The following is a 21,050-nucleotide window of genomic DNA, read 5'->3' as shown; positions in this document are numbered from 1 at the left end:
GCATCTTGGCATCTTGCTGCTCTCCCCCTCCCCCAGGTTAATTGCTAAGAACCTCAGCCTTGAAAGCTTATCCTACCAACTTCAGCTACTTTCTCCTTTCCCTGTACCACTCTAATAGCTTATCTCCTTACACCCTGGTAGTAAAATGAAATTTCATATACCTGGTTCTACTTGTGGGACCACCTAAGCTCTAATGTAAATGTTTCTTTCCCCCCTTGCAACATACTCATGGGTAAAGGCAGAATTGCCACGTCCCCCTTGGACCTGATTGCTAGGCAACACTCAGCCATGTGAATTTGTCACTTCTGTTTGGCGCAAATTTCAATTTCACCTCCAACTGTAACAACACTGCTTGATATATTTTAGATGCCACTGTGGTTGGATGGCATCCCAGGAAAGATGTGAAGTGCTACTGCCAGGAATGAATGATTGGCATTGGGTAAAGCAATTCTCTGAACTCAGCCTTGGCATACCATTAATTGTTAAGTCTGTTCTGCTACCACCAACCTCTTGTCAGAATCATGTCTATTGTAAGCCTTTGCGACAAGAGTCCAAATGGTAGAGTTCTCTCCCTCTGTAAGATCCGAATTATGTCGATAATGAAGCAGTGGATTTCTCGGCTCACAATATATTACTTTCTACTTTCATCTATCAGCTGCACTTTCTTGCGAAAAGAAAAATAGCTGCACGTCTGAATATTACTAAGCTAAGAGCTACTGTGTGCCAATTCAGGTTCCAGCTCTGAATAGGAAACTTACCTTCCCTTTGATTCTTTCATCACAATCTGCTTTTATTTGTGATAACAATTAAATGCTACGATGAAGAAACAAGTTATTAACAGCAGATAAAATTAATGCTAAACATACTCTGCTAAAAATAAACATATTCTATATGTAAAATTTACATACTGCCATTAGATCTGAAAATATGCAACATGTAAATGATCATAATTTTTGAATAAACACATGCCATTACTGGCAAAATATAATGCTATAATTCCCAAAGTCTCCATATAATGTTTGTATATATGTACATACATATTGAATATTATTTGTCCTTAAAAACATTCAATTGCCTATCCACCTACTTTGAGTATCCTTAAATACTCCACAATTACACATTCGACCCTAAAGATGCTACTGTGTGGAATGATTTCCTTTCTGTGTTCTGTGCTAAGTAATGGTGAAAATAGTAAATCTGTTTTGAGTCCCCTTCAGCCCTTATGTCCACCAACTTTTCAGTCAATTTATTATTATTTTTTCCTCAAATCAAAACATCTTCAGAAAGCTTGAAGGTATTTTCCTAGAATGAATCTAATTAAATAGGAGTCAGTCGGCTATGAGTAAAAATAGTATTTCAGAGTTTACATGCATTCTCTGATTCATTGGAAACAAAAGGAGTGTCTGTAACAGTGTGAATGAACCATGAAGTGTACATGTTCTTTTAAGAAAGGCCAAGGGTGCAGTTCTATTTTCTTAGCTCTGCTTTCATATTTATGTGTCTCATTTCCAGCTCATTGCTGATGCCTCAGTTGCGCTATCCATCACCACTTTTATCCTCCTTGTTCCTCAAAAAGAACATAAAATCCTTTTTTATGTGGTGGTAATATCATTGCAAATAAAAGCAAATACCAAAATCTTTATTAGTCTGCCAAAATAATAAACTATTTAATAAAAGCATGCTGTAAAAATAAGGTCATTTGCATCACTCAAGTTACTTGCAGGAAATACAGAGAATTATTGGTCAAAAAAGTACAAACTGACAGCAATTATTTCTGTTGTTCATCTGACACACTGTGCAATAGTGTTAAAATTTTGTTGATATCTTGTATATTTTGAGTTTAAATGCCTTTAATATTGCTTAAAAACGGTTGAACACTGGAAAATGAAAAAAAGTTCAATCCTCACAATATACTGATTCCCTCGTTATAAAAATAATTTTGGTAAGGGAGAAGAACTAACTACGCTGATTTCTTTTTGGTACCTTTTTCACAAATGTGGAGGTTGACCTTCTGATAACCTTGATATCCCAAGATTTATTGCCTAAATATTTACCATCTTAATATCCAATATTAATTTTATTTGCTGTGGATTTGTGTCTGTGCTTCAGCCGTGTAATTTTTCCCCTCTTTGTATTCACCTTTTGTCATTTCTGCATGCACACCAATATAAGATGTTTTATTTGAGAAGGTTAGTTTAATAGTGAAAGTTAACAATAAATGTGCTATTTCTAAATAAATGTCTAATGTTTGATCTTTTAGCCTATTGTATTATAAACGTACCAATTCTTTTTCCCTTGCAATTTTTATTCTCAGCTGGCAGATTTGCAAATATATTATTGATATGTTTGTAACATAGCAAAATCAGTAGCCATGGTGAGGACTAAAATATCATTTGTATAGTTTTTACATTCTCAAGAACAACCTGTATACCAGTTGTTCTACATAAAAAGCAAACATGGCAATTAAATAAACATTATAAATCTTTCAAAAAATCGGATATTATTTACATTATTTGTTCCATGATGACATTTACAATCAAGAAAAGCGCTTCAAACTCCAGTTATCACTATTTTAACTTTATAAAGCCTTTTGTCTATGGTTGTTTCTTTAGGCCACAAACTGACCATTGCCAGTTTTACTGACATCAGGTTAACCTAAGAAAATGAAGTGCTATTTGTGTACCAGGTAATAAACCCATGAGATAACTCAACTATGAAAATGTGGACAGAAGGCTGGTTGTGGTGGCTCACGCCTGTAATCCCAGCACTTTGGGAGGCCCAGGCAGGTGGATCACGAGGTCAGGAGATCGAGACCATACTGGCTAACACGGTGAAACCCAGTCTCTACTAAAAATATAAAAAATTAGCCAGGTGTGGTGGCAGGCACCTATAGTCCCAGCTACTCGGGAGGCTGAGGCAGAAGAATGGCATGAACCCAGGAGGCAGAGCTTGCAGTGAGCCAAGATCGTACCCCTGTACTCCAGCCTGGGTGACAGAGCAAGACTCCGTCTCAAAAAAAAAAAAAAAGAAAATGTGGACAGAAGAGATAATACTTGGGGATGTAAATAAAGGCAATTAAATTAAGATACTATATTTTATGGCTAAATTGTGTCCCCCCAAAATTCACATTTTTAAGCCCTAATCTCTAATATCTCAGAATGTGACTATATTTGGAGATAAGGCCTTTAAAGAAGTCATTCAGCTAAAATGAATTCATATGAATGGGCCCTAATCCTATCTGACTGACATCTTTATAAGAAGAGAAAATGTGGATACACAAAGAGACCCTGGGATTGTGAAGCACAGAGAGATGACCACATTGAGAGACAGCAAGAGGGTAGCCATCTGCAAGCCAAGGAGAAAGGACTTAGAGGAAATCAACCCTACTAGCACCTTGATCTTGAATTTCTAGCCTCTGGAACTGGAATAGAATTTCTGTTGTTTCAGCCTCCCAGTCTGTGGTATTTTGTTATGACAGCTCTAGAAAACTAATATATTATGCAATATAAATACGGATTTAAAAAAAAAACTATTTGTGACACCAAATCAAAGACAGTATTTATTTTGGTCAAATCTACTACCCAAATGGATTGAAGATACACAATCCAACTGACTGTATGTAACTCATTCTCATGGTAAAACAAACATCCAATCTGAACCTTTATCTGTGTTGTCACACAGATACAGTCTGAAAATCTTGCTCCATATTTAAAGTTCTTTGTATCTCAGAAGTTCTTAATATAGAGTCCATAGACCTTTTGGTATTTATTATATGTCACATTTTGTGGGCTTTGCATATATTCATTGTAATGAGAAGTGTGTCATCCCAAAAGTTAAGAACCACTTAAAGTTCAGGTCACTGTTTCTATTTGACCAGTTAGTAGACAATAGAGATTGTTCCCTGATGGAAATAAAATCTAATGCTGTATGTTTTAACTAGTAGGTTTAAATGGACAATGAGATATTACAAATGAATGAACTGGCTGTTCCACAGTAAGATGTTTGACTCAGTGAAAAAAGTCATGAGACTTGAAATTTTTGTCAGAAAACCAGATAAATCATTTTGTTCTGGTAAGCAAATGTTGCTAAGACAGCTTAAAGGCCTTTTGCCTTCAGGTCCATGAGAATCACATAAATTCTGAAGAATCTGCAATACAGTAGGTCTTAAGGAAAACATCTACAAATCTGGTGAATCATATTCTACACTAAGAAGAGTCTGAGAGTAGATATCAAATTGGGGCCAAGTACTGTGTTTTAGTGGGTGACACTGTGGGATAGTTCCTAGGAGGTCACAGTTCTTTCTTAATATCATCTGCAAAAGATTAAGAAGCTCTCCTGATAGAGCTGATACCTCCTTCTCAACTAACACTTGATGGCTTTGTCAATTGTTAATTTATCTAAATTCTGGATTACCATCCTTCTGGATTCATTCAATTCAGTACTGGGGATTATGCCCAGGGGAAAATAACCGAAGGTGGAAGAATCAAAAGAGGTGAAATGTAAAATCTCTGTAATGCTGCTTTGGGTTCCAGCTACCTGCTATAGGACACATCCTGGGTACTGCAACATAGAAGGAAGGACATCTTCCATTCTCTACCCATTCACCTGAAGATTCCATTCTTACTATAAGGGAAATGTCTGGTAAAAAGACTAGAATTCCTACTACTAAAAGGAATGTATGTTTGGAGCATTGTAATCTGGTTATAAATATAAACAAGGATTGATTTTTATGACATATGGCACTTTTTATAAATTCCTATTTTACCCAGGAGGAAATTACAACTCAAAGATGATAAAGGTCTCAAAGTTCATAGTAGCCTAGTATTCAAACCTGGATTTAGCTGACTCCAAAGCCAGTACTTTTTCCACAATATCAGGCGTTTCTCTGCCTGACTCATTCACTTCTTGTTTTGTAAAATTTGGCAGGTTTCTATGCCTATATTTAAGATTGCCATCTAAAGAGTAATATTATCAGACCTCAGATAAATAAAGAATACATGTTTGAGGTGGTAAATGAAGCATAGGCAGAAAATTAAAGAGCCTTCCACTAAAAGCCCATAGCTCTGTCTAAACAGTTGAAATAAAATATTTGTGGAGATGGGGAAAACCAAATCAATTTGTAAAATCCAAGAAAATAGATCAGTATTTTGACTGTGTAAACTAGATAATAACAACTTCCCACACCCATTTCATTCCATAGCATATGCTTAGTATATACATTTAACTAATTAGGCAACTATTAGGTAAATAATTAGTCAAGTAACTAATTAATTTGGTAACTAAAGAAAAGATGATACAACATTGTATTGTATTAGTTTTCTATGGCTGCTGTAACAAATAACCACAAATCTACTGGCATAAAACAACAGAAACTCATTGTCTTATAGTTCTAGAGGGCAGATGTCCAAACTCAAGTTTAACTGGGCAAAATTCAAGGTGTCAGCAGGACTTCCTCTTTGGAGGGTCTAGTGGAGAATGTATCTGTTTCCTTGCCCTTTCCAGCTTCTAGAGCTGAATTCCTTGTATTCATTGACTTGTGGCCCTTTCCTCCATCTTCCAAGCCAGCAACAAAGCATCATCTTGCTTCAGTCATCACCTTGCCTTCTATTCTGTTCTGCAGTGAAATCTCCCTCTGCTGCTCTGTCATAGGGACACTTGTGATTGCATTTAAGGCCCACCTAGATAATTCAGGATAATCTCTCCATTTCAAAATCCTCAATTTAATCACATCTGCAAAGTTCCTTCTGCCATATAAAGTAATATTCACAGGTTCCAGGGGTTAGGACCTACCTGGATATATTTGAAAGACATTATTCAGCTGGTTCCAGGCATTCAAAAAGAATCTATCTGTATTAGGGTATACTGGACAATTGAAGCAGTTATCCAGATATTTTAAGCAAATGTCTGGATATTTTTAAGGGCATGGTAATTATGGTTATTGTTTACTCTGTGAAAGGCACAACTCTAACTGTTTCACATACATTGTACAGGTGAATAGCGACAAAACAAATTATGAGATAGGTTCTTTGTTATTCCCATTTTATGGATGGGAAAACTGAGGCACACAAAGTGAGATTACTAATTTATCCAAGGTCACAACTACTTCTCTAAATTATCCAGATTGAACATTTGCATAAATTACCAAACTTATTTCTTCTTCTTGCATAAAAAAATTTTTTTAAATGTCATTTCATATTGTCCATGAGATTATTTCAGTACAGTATGTAGTTTATGGACTTACAGCAGCAACATGTTCTTTGTATCAAAGTTATTTTCAGACAAAATTTTGTTTCCTTGCTTTGGTATCCTTACTTAGGATGGTTTCTAAACAATAAACCCACTAGTGTCTCATTCCTCTACCAGTAATGATAGTCTAATTTTACTTCCTGAGCACCTTTCTCTCCTCCAAAGGCTGCAAAGTTCAGGATAGAGTTACATAGTAACAGAAAGCAATTTCTCTTACAAAAGAGGCATGAGAGAGATAGCAGGCCTTGGCATATGCTCCGTTTCTGTTGTTACCCAATAATTGCTTGCTTTCATTTGGTCTTCTCTGAAAGTGCTCCTCATAACTTTTAAAACTTCTTTTCATACTCTTGTTTTCAATGGTCCCATAAAGGCTTACCAATGGAAATCTGTTTCCTTTATCCATATATGTCATCTATGTCCTCGTTTTTCTTTGTCCCAGAGACAGGGAGAGTGAACAAAAACAGCTCTGTTGTTTAAGATCTTTTACACACATTCCTTAATCTTTGGAGCTTTCTCTAAATCTGTTATATGATGGTGTGTGGGGAAAGAGAAGATCCTTTTATTAAAAAAAATTATTGTGGAGTTCTGAAGAAGACATCTTAAATCATAGGAAAGTTGTAGAATTTGAAGAGGCAACAAAAAGTTAAGTTTAGTCCCAAATCCATTGGCAGGGATTATGGGTTTTATATTGTTTATGGATAGATTTCAAATCACCTCAAGCATGCACAATTTATTGTATCATTGAATTATTTCCTTCTAACATTATCAGGTTATAGAATTGCTCTGGGCCCTTGAACTTAACTAAGTGGAATGACCCTACTAGGGAGAGTTTCATATGCTATACACAACAAGGGTTATCAGCAGACTCCGGCCTTTCGACCCATGATACTGTTAGTGGTTTATTACATTTCTCTCAGTCTCAAAGACAAAAATATATCATGGTAATGTTATGCATACAGGAGATAGCCAAGAAATAGCACCTTAATAAAATGGTAACTAATTGGCTGTGGTGATTGGTCATGTTCAAATGAAACCTATAGGAAAAGATTGATTTAATTTTTTTTAACTATGAACAACACTGAAAGCAGATGATATTGAGAGCCAGTAAAGTCAACAGATCCATGAAGTTTAGAGACTAATTAATACAATGGTAGAAATCCATGAGATAATTAGAGAACCAAGACACATTACACTTTAGGCTTATTTCAGCTTGCAGGAAGGCACCTATTTTAATAGAGCTGGAGAATTATAGATTATATATACACACACAAAAGACAGAAAAAAACTGAGAGCATTGTTCTTATTATTCTAAGTTTAGGGTGATCTGTAAAGCTTTTTAATTAAAAAGTTAATGAAGAAGAAACATCTGAAACAGAACAGGAAGCAGGTTCCTCAAGTGACATAGCAGTTTTCAGTAGCATCAACTGTTGCAGTGAAAACAAAGATTTCTAATCTTAGAACTTGGCAGGTGAGGAAGTAACAGATTTCCCAATATAATGTTTTGATTTTTGAGAAATAAATGGATTTGTGATTTTTTCTCTTTTGCTTGTTTCACATTCTTTCACATATTTTATTAATCACTTGGGATGTTGATTACAAATATTTTTAATTAAAATAATTATTGGTTCTCTATTAACTGAACAGTTTCCTAGATCTTTTGCCTCTTTGAGGATCTGTAAGGTAATTTAAGTCTGCGAAAGCATGTATGTCCTTAAATACATTGATATGAAGATGTACATAGGCCTGTGCATGTTTATGTTTAAAATGAGAGAGAGGACCTAATTAAGAGGTCAAGGTTTTTAGTAGCAGAGTTTCTCTTTGAATGTTATTGGCTGGTCAACTTATTAATTTCTCTCTCAAATTTTTGATTTTACTGATTGTGAATGTTGGGAAGAAGGTGCAGAGTTGTTTGAGGTATTTTTATGCCCTGCAGCATATCATCTTAGGTTTCTTTCAGAGCAATGAATGTTATATTAATGAGGGCTGTTGTCAATGCAATCCCAATAAAACTGCCAGTTAAAACAAGAAAAGGTATTTCTAGGGAATTTTTAAACATAAATTAGACAAGTAATTGGCCTATATAAAATACATTAAAAATAAATTCCTCATTAATAAAATGCTTTTGAACAGACTGGATTCCATGTAAACATTTTGTTCTTCCTTATAGTCTCTACACAAGACTTACAAATATTTCTATATTCACTTGTCACTGCAAGTAACCATGTGGGCATCAGGAATAACAACAACTATAAATTTACTGTCCAAATATATACATCCTGAGGTGAGGGCAGGTAGGGAAAATACTGAGCAATTCAATTTTTGAAAATTATTTGCAAGACTGCTATAACACACTTTGCAGAATGAAAACAGATGGTCTTTAGGATTTGCATTATATTGACAGGGAAATTATAACCCAGAACACTAAGGGTATTTTTTAGTATGATGGCAGAGGGACCCAAGCCAGCATCTCAGAGAATATGGTACTTTCCCCTGACAAAGTAAATTGTGAAAATGCCAGATTTCCACGATATTACATCTTGCAGGATAAAATCATCTAACTTAGTAAACGCTTTTAGTTGTCTATCTTCAGTGGGTCAGAGCCCGTTACTTACTGTACATTATTTTAAAAATAACAGCATAGTTTGTTGTGAAGCATTTTATGCCTGAAACTCTTAAATGCTTTCAAACATCAGTTTATTTGCTGTTAATGATTAACATAGATTTTTAAATCATTGGTAAAAGTTTTTCATGACACATTTGGTTGAGATTATCTTAAGTTTTAGGAATAATATAAAAATAACCACACCTCTGGTTATGATTAATATTAAGCCAATTTCGTATGCATAAACTTGGTAATCCTCTAAAAACTCTTAAACTCCTATAGACTCGGTATCTTGATTTAAGCAAGACTATTTTTTCCTTCTCTTTAGAAGAAAAAATATTACTTCTTTAACACTACCACTTTTCCTTAGAGATCACTTAAGTCTTTTATCCATTCTTGTTTCAGACAAAACATAAGTGCTCCTACCTTAGCATGTACACTATTTTTTAATTTTTATTTATTTATTTGTTTTTGAGACAGATTTTCCCATCACCCAACCTGGAGTGCAGTGGTATAATCACGGCACACTGATGCCTCAACCTCCTGGGCTCAAGCGATCCTCCCACATCAGCATCTCGAGCAGCTTGGACCACAGATGCTACCATACCTGGCTATTTTTTTATATTTTTATGTTTTTGTAGAGATGGGAGTCTTGCTATGTTGCCTAGGCTGGTCTCAAACTCATGGGCTCAAGCTGTCATCCCATCTCGGCCTCCCCAGATGCTGGGATAACAGGTGTGAGCCACCACGGCCAGCCAATCTGTATCCTAATTGTGGACCCTAGGTTAAGAAGTCTTGCTTAAAATGTTCATTAAAACTTTCTGATAGTCTCTCCATGCTTTGTTTTAAGAGTACCAAGCTTATCTTTTTTTAAATAAGTTTTACAACACAGAGATGGTCAGCCCACCTCACAATCTTTGTCATCATCATTGCCATCGTAATCAATACCATAGCCACATGATCTCCTACTGTTTTGCCCCAGCTGACACTCCACCCAATACCAATGCCAGTGATAAGCTGAGTCATCGTGTTGTAACTGTGTGTCATGAATTACAATTTGTGACTCATCTTCTTCACTTACCTACCCAACAAACATGTTCAAATGAGTCACCTCATTTTTTCTTTCATACCAATATGATCTCTCTCACAATTGTGTCCCCAATTACTATAACTCTTAGTGTTCTTCACAGGAATTCAAAATATGGTTTCTGAAGCATTTAATATAAATAGCTAAAAGACTTTCACAATCATATTCAGCAACAAGACAACTTGTTGAAGTAAAATAATTTCCTAAAAGAATAAGAAATGCAGCCTAATCTTGCTTACATTAATTACATTTAATGTCTATGCTATTCATTCTTATACCCAACAAATATCTTTAAACATTTTCTATGTACCAGGTAAACAAACAAGAACTGGCCATATAGTAATAAGGAGTTGTGTAGGTTATTCTGTTTGCCCTCCCAAGACCCATCCTTCATCCTCTGCCTTGTTCTCTGCCCCAAGGGCTGATCTCTGTAAACTGCATTAAAAAGCTCCCTTACCGTCTAACTTTGTGTGGGATTCAGCCAGTGGGAAGCACTGGCAGGAGATGGCAGGGTGGATGAAGAAGAGATGAGCCTATTTCTTCACTTGTGATTTCCCTTTCTTGGTGCACTATTGTGGTGGTGGCTGTATTCCCTCTATTACTAGAGCTCCTATTGACTGACCCCATTTTCTATTACCCCAGCCTCTGAAAAGATCTAATGATACCATTTTCTCTTCCTGCTTATTCAGACCTATCGGTGCTATTGCTTTCCTATGTTGCTAGTTCCTGGAAATCTCAACATTCCTGATAATTCCTTAAAGTTTCCCACAGCACTATGAAAAGTCCCTTCATTCAATATCTTTCAAATCTGTCTCCTGCCACTAGATAGACTGGTACAATAGGACTGGACATTCTTTGCTTTCATGAAACTGACAATATACTCAAGAATACAGACATTTAATAAATTATGACCACAAAGTGTAACGTGCTATGGGACCAGATAAAAGGGTTTCTTACCCAGCCTGTGATAACTGAAGAAAGTTTGTTGTGTGAGATGTTAATGATTATACATCTGAAAGTAGAGAAGCAAGTATGTGTTTATTTATGTTTTGGCAAATAGGGTCCTCTGTGTCTTTGCATCAAGAAGTCTGTGAACTAAAACATTAAAAAGAAAAAACGTGCAATGTATTTTATCTGTGAGGATAAGGTAAATTTTGCCTAATTCAATTTTACAGTTAATTCTCCTTTACAGTTTGCCTAATTCAATATCACAGTTAATTCTCTCCTAACACCTTTAGAAGCCACTTCTCACATGCTTGCTAGGTTGCTGCCCATACAAACTGGCAAGACTCTTTAGTCCCTGAGATAACTCAGGGACCTCTAAAGTCTCAGTGGTTTGCAACAAAAAAGGTTTACTTTTGTATAACTGCTAAACACAATAAAATTTTAAACTATTTGGTTCCACCAAAAAGGCAAAGCCAATGAATAGAAATTTTACTGATGAAATGAAAGCTCAAAATGATTGTAATTAAAATGTGTAATCAAATTCTAACATATTACTATAATTGCAATAAAATTTTCGAAGTTTAAATTCTCTTTTTATAGGCAGGTTTTTTAAGTTCTTCTTGCAAATTGCTCTACTTCAGAGGAAAATGGGTTTTCCATTTAAATAAAGTAATTTATTCAACTATTCCTGTTGCCATTGAGTTGCCACTTAGAATTTAGTTTGTTGGACTTTTGAATACATCTAATTACTCAGAAATAGCAGCTGAGTAGAGAAGGCTAAAGAGAGAATGAATAGAGAAGGCTATTCATGAGCTTTTACCAGAGCCATGAGATATTGCTATGAATGATTGCAGGCTATATATGTTCTATGATGAAAAAAAATGACAGATGGGCATGATGTTCATGATGCTTCCAATATTTTCAAAGCTGTAGCCGACCAGTTTCAAATGATTGATTTAGAGTCCAGAACATTTATATGTTTGGACAATATTTGAGGAATAAAAATAGGTGTAACATTGGGCCTGATGTCATCATATTTTAAGCTCATTTTACAGAGAAGTTCTTGATGAAGAGAATCAGTGGTTGAATATGTATGTATGTATTCCCTACTTTTCTTGCAAAATGTTCTTTTCCAATGAGATTCTCAAAGGAAGGCTTTTTTTTTCTTTTTTAATGGATTATTATTACAGTTCTAGAAATTCAGAATGTGAGAGCATATGCCATTTCTTTTTAAAAATTGCAGGGTAGACAGTTTTATGATCCTGAAATTTATAATCCAGCTTGAATGTCAGGAAACCTGGGTTCTAGTCCCAGTGCTGCCACTAACATCCTGTGTAGCCAAGCACTAATTAACTGATATATCTGTGTTTCTGTTCTTTCATTTGTAAATTGAAAAGAAAATATTTTCTTCAATCTACTTCACAGGAATATTAGGAAAAACAAAACAAAATTTGTTAAAGTACTTGTAGCTTGTCAAAAAAAAGATGATCTGTAAATCCAACTTACAATTACACAACACTATATATCCCACCAGACCTCAGACATCTTCTTAAATCAGACGAACAGTGAGTGAAATTATTTAAAAAGACTCTAGAAAAAAACTTTTCAGGTAGGAATACTAAAAATATCAATTTATCATTTTCAAATGCTCTAAAGTTATCTACAATGCAATACTATAGAAAAGATATCTGGCAATGGAAACTGGAATTGGATGCAGAAAGTCTTATATTCAATACACTAAGTGACAATGAAATTCAAAAAGATCTTCATCATCCATCTCCAAACTATTGAGACAACTTAACAGTAGAATGTATAGGACTCTGGCTACTAACTGGGGGAAGAAAGTGAACGAAGGAAAGTTAACGATTACTTTAGAGACCAGATTAGTGGAGGATGATGTCCTTAAAAAACAAGAAATTGGTGGAAGAATGAATTGGGGTAACAAGAGCAGGAATGTGGCATGATGAGATATTGACCTTAGTTTTGAATGCATTGGACAGGCAGGTGTCCAGTGTTCTTTAAGTTATATTACAGTCATATTTTGGAGGTACTTTACCATGTTAGCTAGAATTTAGAGACCCTAGTATGTTTAATAAAGACTTCAAAAAATCTATATTCTTCACTATACAATAGTTAAACAAAATGAGATAAATCTATACGGAGTGGTACTACAGAATAATGTCCTAGATATATGTGGAAAAACAAAGTACAGAACAGTGAATATAGTATGCTCCCCTTGGTGGAAAATAAAAGTGATATATGCTTATATATTCATAAACTCATCCTGGAAAGATACAGAAAAATGGGTAATGTGCTGCCTCACAGGAAGAGACCTGGCGGGACTGAAGTTCTAAGGAGTGAAAAGACTAATTTTATTCCTTGCTGAAATCTACATTGTCTGATATGTATATAGCCACTCTAGCTTTCTTTTGAGTAGTATTTGCATAGTATTTATCTTTTTTTCTATCCTTTTACTTTTAATCTGCATGTGTCTTGATATTTAAAGTGAGTTTCTTATAGACAGGGTATGGTTGGGACTTGCTTTCTTGTCCAGTGTTTCAATATGAATTTTAAGTGTTTAGATATTTACGTTTAATGTGATTATTGATGTTGGGTTTAAATCTACCATCTTGGTATTTGTTTTTTGTCTCAGTTTTTCTTCTTCTTTTTTTCTGACTTCTTTTAGGCTATTTTTATATGATTCCATATAAATCTCCTTTTTGAGTATTTTCATTTTTATTTCTTTATTTCTGAGACAGGGTCTTGCTCTGTCACCCAGGCTGGAGTTCAGTGGCATGATCTTGGTTCACTGCAACCTCTGCCTCCTGGGTTCAAGCAGTTCTTCCTGCCTCAGCCTCCTGAGTAGCTGGGTTTACAGGCACATGCCACCACGCCTGGCTAATTTTTGTATTTTTAGTAGAGACGGGGTTTACCCATGTTGACCAGGCTGATCTTGAACCCATGACTTCAGGTGATCCACCCACTTTGGCCTCCCAAAGTACCGGGATTACAGGCATGAGCCACCATGCCTGGCCCTTTTTGAGTATTTTTATACGATTCCATATAATCTTTCCTTTATTTCCTTTATGACTTATTAATAATAACTCATTGTTTTTTAATTTTTTCTTTGCTTCAGAATTTGCATATGACAGCTGCTATGATCAGTGTATTTATATATATTTAATCCTCATCTAATTAGGAGGTATAAGTAACCCTATTGTACAGATGAAGAAAAAAACATCTTGCTGAAATTACAAGTTAATGTCTCAGAAACAGAATTCAAACTCAGATTTGTCTGACTCCAAAATGTACTTTGTAGTACTAGGGATATACAGGAATAACCCTTCAGCCTTTTATATAGTCAATTGTCTGTAAAAAGGACACAGCCCAAACAATGAACTGTTAACATATTTTACATTATTGAATATATACATGGAGACTGTAAAGAGGTAAAAGCTCTAAACATAATGGATTCACAGAACTTGAAAATAAAGTCAAGACTGTGTTCTCTCTCTGAAACTGAATAGAGGAAAACAGACGATGAAGAAATGAGCTATTTGCAGAGGTAATAACTTACCCTTAAAGTTTCAAATATCTTTTTTTTTTTTTTTTTTGAGACAGAGTCTTGCTTTGTCACCCAGGCTGGAGTGCTATGGCACAACCATAGCTCACTGCAGCCTTGACCTCCCAAACTCAAGCAATCTTCCCACTTCACCCTCCCAAGCAGCTGGAACTACAGGCACATGCCACCACATGTGGCTAATTTTTTTTTTTTTTTTGGTAGAGACAGGGTCTCACTGTGTTGCCCAGGCTGGTCTCAAACTCCTAGGCTCAAGCAATCCTCCCACCTTGGCCTCCCAAAGTGCTGGGATTATAGGCATAAGCCACCATTCCTGGCCTTAAAATATCTGATAACATTGGATCCACATTTGCACAGAGCAGCTGGAGCCAAGTGACGAGTGAGTAGTGGTTTGCCACAGTTCTCGCCATTTCAAATTGTCTTATACGAAGCCATCTCTCTCACTTATGCTATCTGCCTACTTCCTAAAGCTTTTGAATTTGTCACTATCCATTATGGAATAAAGAAAAAGATTTCTAAAAGAGATAGAATGACTCTCAGGTCTATGTTTAGCAATTACCCCATATATCAATTCATGTAATACAACACAACAATTTGAGTCTTTCAGAAAAAAACAGTTGATCAGCTTGGAAGTACAGAAAAAGGAGATTCAAGAGGTCAGTGATGGTAATTCCCTTCCAAACATATCTTAGGATATTTAGTCAACATAACCAGCTGTCCATTTCAATGGAAGATATAGTATAGCGGTTAAGAGCCAGACTGCCTAGGTTTGAATACTGGTACTGGCACTTACTAGCTTTAGGATTTCTGGCAGCCCATTTAATGTCTTTGTGCACAGTTTCCTCATGTGCAAATGAGGATAACAATATATCCTACTTCATAAATTTGCTGTGGCATTTAAATGAGTGACTGGCCCATGGTAAGCTGTAATTATTAATATAAATACATCAGATACTCATATCCCGATGTCCTAAAATTTATGATCCAAATAATCACTTAATTCCTTTTTTCTTAAATCCTTACTAGGCAACTTCTGATGGCTTCCTGTATGGCAAGACTTTAAGCAGAATGAATTTAAATCCTTTCAAGGTTTCTGAGGAGTAACCACCTGTAGCATTCTTGATTTGATTATCTGAGTCTTTATCAATCAGTATATCAAGATGTGCTGCCAAGAAAGCAGAATTCAGTGACAGCTTGCAACTTTTATTACCAGCAACAGTATTTGGCTATGGAGAGTTTTCCTTAAGTAAACTGGCAAAGGACGGAGGTTTTTTGAGGCTGATTTTCTGTTCACCTATTTTGCTGGCCTTACAAGCTAATCCATAGTCACTCATATGTAACAGTCTCAGATTGTAGGAAGTAAGCTCACAATGCCTTTGAAAAGTGAATCTTGAGTAAGTCATTTTAATATATTGCAAAAAGAATTACTTTAGACTGCACTAATCAAAAGAAAAAAGTCTTTTAATTTATTGACATTTACTGGGCTGAAGTTGCCTTTGCACTATCCATGTGGAAAATTATGAATGTAGGGGTCTTGGTAAACGAACTGTCCTTAAAATCTGAGCAAATTACATGTAGGCAAATAAATACTACTAGTTAAAAATGTTTCCTCTATTAACGTATAGTAAAAACACTTAGCCAGGATTCAATATCAGTATGTTAGTATGCTCAAGATTAGAATATTTGTTTGGAAGTAAATTAAGGCATTTCCTTAAAAACAGTATTGTTTATAATTTAGACTTTCACAAATTTAGGTAGGTTCTCCTTCAAGTACTATTCTAAGTTTGAATTAACTCTTTATTCTACATTTCTCACTCCAGCAGGGCACTTCAAATGTTCCCGCTCCTCATATGATTTTGTGAGAGTCACTGTCTTGCTCTGGCAGCCTTACAAGTGTTCCACTCAGATCTCTCCTCAAAAGCACCTGCTGTGGAGAGCACAGCTGACTGACAGCCTTCAGCTGCCACACCTTTGGATCCACTGTGGAGTTCGTGACAAGCCACGCTTCCCCTGGCTGCTTCCAGGCTTTGATTGAGCAGGTACTAGAACTTGGCCTTTCCTATCTGCAAAGATTTAGCTGGCATCACTAGCAGAATGCCTCTCTAGTCACAGAATCCCACCTAGCAGAGCATCCACAAGAAAACTTACTTTATAGAAAAGGAGGTACAGGAGTAGGCCATGTCCATGAGGTCTAATTGTTTTATCATATACTGCACTATTTAGGTGAAGTTGGCCTCATAGAGTACAGGAAAAGCCTACTTAAGTCACAGCGAAATCAGCAGCTCAGAGACAATAATCTGCAAGGATGGCATGACATCTCTCAATATTTAGTATAGGCACTAATCAGAGATTTCTACATGGCACTGTGTCTCTAGTAGAACAAATACATGGATCTAGGAACCAAATGATGAAATCACAAATGGCTTTATTTACAATCACTCCTAATAACCCACTGGAGAACTCTGCGCTTCACCTTCCCCAACTCTGGGTTGAGTAAAATTACAGGTTTTCTCTCTTGCAAAGGAGTAGAGCGGGAATCCATTGAACTATAAGCTATGTATAGTATGACACTTTGGGCTCTTTGCAGCCAGCGGCCAGCAAGCAAGGATAATTGATTAGTATGAGGAGGTGGGGCCACCTTTACACCTTGGGAACAGGGAGAAATACACATGTGGAACTCAGATGATCCACTTGGGTGCCTCTTGATATGCCGTTACCTAATTCTAACTGTGAATGGACACAAACTGCAGTCATGGACTGAGAAGAGTATGATGACAAAAGCCCAAGACCACTTAGGAGTGAATGTTTAGGTCATGCCACCAAGTAAGTCAACAAGATCTGCTGAAGTGAGGGCCCAGAGTGACGGGAATATAGAGTGGATAGTGTAGGACAGGGTAAGTACTAGTGTGGCCCCAGACCACCTGCGATGATAGTTTGTCCTATTAACTTCCCTTTCCTAAGTTTATCCTAGAGAGGTTTACAGAAATCATGAAGCGACACCATGAATGTTATTATGAACTGATTTACAGTCTCCACCTACTGCACTTTTGGATTCACCACTGAGTTTGCACTGGACTAAGTTTTTCCTGCACTGCTCTCAGACAGTTACTGAGCACAGCAGAGATACTAGAACTGGGCAATTCCTGACCAATTTAGAATTCCTCTAATGAACAACTTTGGCTTAGGACTCCCCATTGACCTGGCTCTCTCAGAATGACATTACAAACAGGTTCTTTCAACCTATTCTTCCTTCCCATTCTGCTTTTTCAGATTTCGACCCCCCTGCATTCTAATTGGAGTCTCCCTGCCTTCTCTTGCTGGTCTGCCTTTGTCCTTCACAGGCATTTTCTCTTATCTCCTGCACATGTAATCCCATCTTGGCATCTGCTTCTCAGAAACCTGTAACTGACAAACTGGGTGTTGCTTTTAAATTTCGGCAAAAGAAAATGACACCCACAAAGGTGACGACAATGAATTAAGAAAGATTCTCAATGGGTAAAGTTAGAGCATGGTCTAATCTCTAGTTTTTAACAAGTTTTTCAGGGGTCAATAATTGATCTGGTTTTGTTCAGTTAGCTATGAAAAAAAGAACTTCAAAAACATGCATGAATCTAAGAATAACTTTGATGGCTGGGTCAAGACCAATCTGACATATATGAATTTCAGAAATACCAATATGTCTATTGAACCAGAATGAATTGAACCTACCATTTTCATGGTGGCCTTGATAGGACATTCAAGCACAGAGCCTTGTATGGTAATGCTGAGACAAAGGCACTAATGTGAGGAAATATAAAAATTTTTAAGAAAACACATGTTGCAGTATTACATTAGGCAACCAGAAACATTCATTAATTTAAAGAATTCTGGTAGAAAGTTTTAAAAGGAGGGAATAGGTGCTGAGAGAAACTTTGTTCAAGGGGGAAAAAGGACCTGGAGGAGAGATACTACAGGTGCTAGGAAGAATCGAGAGGGGAAAGCAACACCATCAAGCTAAAAACTGGGTGACCTTGGAGAACGGCCTCAACATATTCCCTAACATACAGTTTAATGCCAGGATATACACACTGTAATAAACCTGTTTGTTGAGGATGTCTTAAAATGAAGCCTACAGAGCACAGAGAGAAACAAAAATATAATCCTAAAGATGTAGTTTTAGGAAGGTAGCCTCAGAATCTTCTCTCTTTATCCCTCTTGGGAAGTGGCAAGGAAAAGATATCCCTTGGTGGAAAAGATAATCCATTGGCATCTTTGGGAGGGCCTATCAAAATCACTCATCATGTTCATTACTGCTATTTCACACACTCTCCTGAAAAATGATGTCAAGTAGCCACAGTAACCTGCCTTATTTTGAAATTCCTCATTTTGGTTTTCCATGACCCTGGATAAACTGGCCTCATCCTATTTATTCAACTTATTTTTTCTTCTTTCCCATATACCTTCCAAACTAGTCAAGCTAGTCTACCCACTGTTGTTCAACACACCACGCTCATTCTTGCCTTGCTGTCTTTGTTTGGAAGTTCCGCCCATTCCTGTTCAATTCTGCTCATCTTTCAAGTCCCATCCTCATTCCAGCCATTACCCTGTGAGTTTGACTCATGGGACTCTTGCCATACATATTACATAACTTGTTACTTTCAAAATATGTTCTTTTGGATTACTGTTATAGGATTTATTAAAAAAATGATTTTAGGCAGATAGAGAGGAAAAGGGGTCCTTGGAAAGTTTTTGTCTCTTTTAAAGCAGCTCCAGAAATGTTTCTTGTCTAGCAGGAAAGCCCCTGCTCTTAGATCCCGCCTGGCAACCTTTGATATGTAAATGCAGGCCATTAGAAACTGGGTCCACACAAACATGGCAATAGCCACCGCTGTCCTCTTGCCCTTGCCCCTATATGTGCCTGGCAACATGGCCACCCCCACATATCGCCACATGTGTAGAACATCAAGGCGACCTGCATTTGCATATTAAAAGGCTAGGGTGGGAGAGCCAGGTTTTTCGTGGGCTATGTGAACGACATGCCTGGTCAAACCAATCCCCTGAGCCCTATGCAAATCAGACACCGCCTCTTCCAGCCTCCTCATATAACTGCCTGTTAACCCTGGCACTGGGGGTTTCCTCTCTAGGCTTTGAAGCCCACCTCCATGTGTCTCTACAGGGGAGCTTCTTCCTTTCTTCGCCCTTCTTTCTTGCCTATTAAATTCTCCACTCCTTAAAACCACTCCATGTGTGTCTGTGTCATTTTACCCAATTCGGCGTGAGACGAGAGCCCTGGTGGTTCTTCCACTCATTGGAGCTGTATCATTTTAAGTGTGTTTCACGTATTTATCTCCTCCAACTAGACTGCAAACTTCTTAAATACTTGACTCATTTGGTAAATATTCATAACTGCAAAATCTTAAAGCTGTATGATTCTAGATGCTAAAACTGATACGTAGACTGTCACTGCTCTGGTCACCCCTACTATTAGAGTTGAGAACGTCAAAATAAAATTGAATGCTTACTATGTACCTGGCATAATTTTAAGTTCCCTACATGCATTAACTTACTTAATTCATGCCTTTGGCATCATCCTTCATGACTTTCTTTCTCTTATATCCCATATCTAATTTGATTCTATTGGCTCTATCTTCAAAATAGAGCTGGAATCCTCTTCTCACCAAATTCACCATGCTGATTCTAGGCTCTGCCATCTCTCTACTGGAACACTGTAACAGCTTCCTAATAGGTGTATTCTCAACACTGCAATCCTTTTAAAATTTTAAGTCACACCCTTCAAAAGTCTGCAATTACCTACAAGACCCTATATAATCCTTCCCCTCCATCACCTTAACCTGCTATCCACTAATCTCTGCTTTGCTCAATCTGCTCCAGCAACATTGATCTGCCTTAATCTTCCACAAACACACAACGCACCTAGAGACTTCGATTTTTTTTCTTGTCTGGAGCACACCCCAATCATATTCACAGCTAATTCTCCTTATTTAAGTTGGCTAACTCTCATCTTACCAATAAGGCCTACATAGACACTGTTTAATTCTGCAATTTGCCTCTCCACCTCTCTCCTGACTCTCCCCCACCCCACCCCGCCCCTTTCTAATAGCACTTCTCATTCTTCAACATACTATTTACCTTTAAGATACGTATTGACTGTTCTCTCCATCCCCATTTAAGCTCTATGCCCGGAATGCCGGGTTTTTGTTTTATTTACGGTTGTATCTAGAGTCTAAAACAGTGCCTGGTACAGGAAAGGCACTCAATACATACTTGGCAAATAAACTTAGAAGCTAGATTTTCTTTCTGCAAGGCCATTGCTCTTTGGTGAAGAGCCTGGCCTGGCCTTGTCAAATACACAAGCTTGACCAAGAGCAAAAACCATGGAGGGCCTAGAGGTGGGGGGGCTAGCCCCAGATTTAAAAATTACCACAGCCCCTGGGGATCTCAGTTTCACATCTGGACGCACAGGTTTGGAGGACAGAGGAGATATAAGTTAAAAAGCAAAAGTGTACAGTTGTTTCTGTGGGAGACGGGTGAGGAAGGACAAATTTCTTCTGCGCTTGCACGTCCGCAACTGTGTCAATTTGCAGCAATTG

The 21,050-nt window shown here is 37.0% G+C and overlaps 1 long non-coding RNA gene across 2 annotated transcripts in view; it reads right to left on the bottom strand.

Annotated features, from left to right (window-relative positions):
- LOC129014078 (uncharacterized) overlaps positions 1–21,050 on the bottom strand; it is a 517,291-nt gene that overhangs the window by 495,908 nt on the left and 333 nt on the right. The window lies entirely within an intron of this gene.

This window comes from Pongo pygmaeus, chromosome 16, assembly GCF_028885625.2.
Source record: "Pongo pygmaeus isolate AG05252 chromosome 16, NHGRI_mPonPyg2-v2.0_pri, whole genome shotgun sequence".
Lineage (NCBI taxonomy): Eukaryota > Metazoa > Chordata > Mammalia > Primates > Hominidae > Pongo > Pongo pygmaeus.
This window is presented reverse-complemented; position numbering and strand designations above follow the sequence as displayed.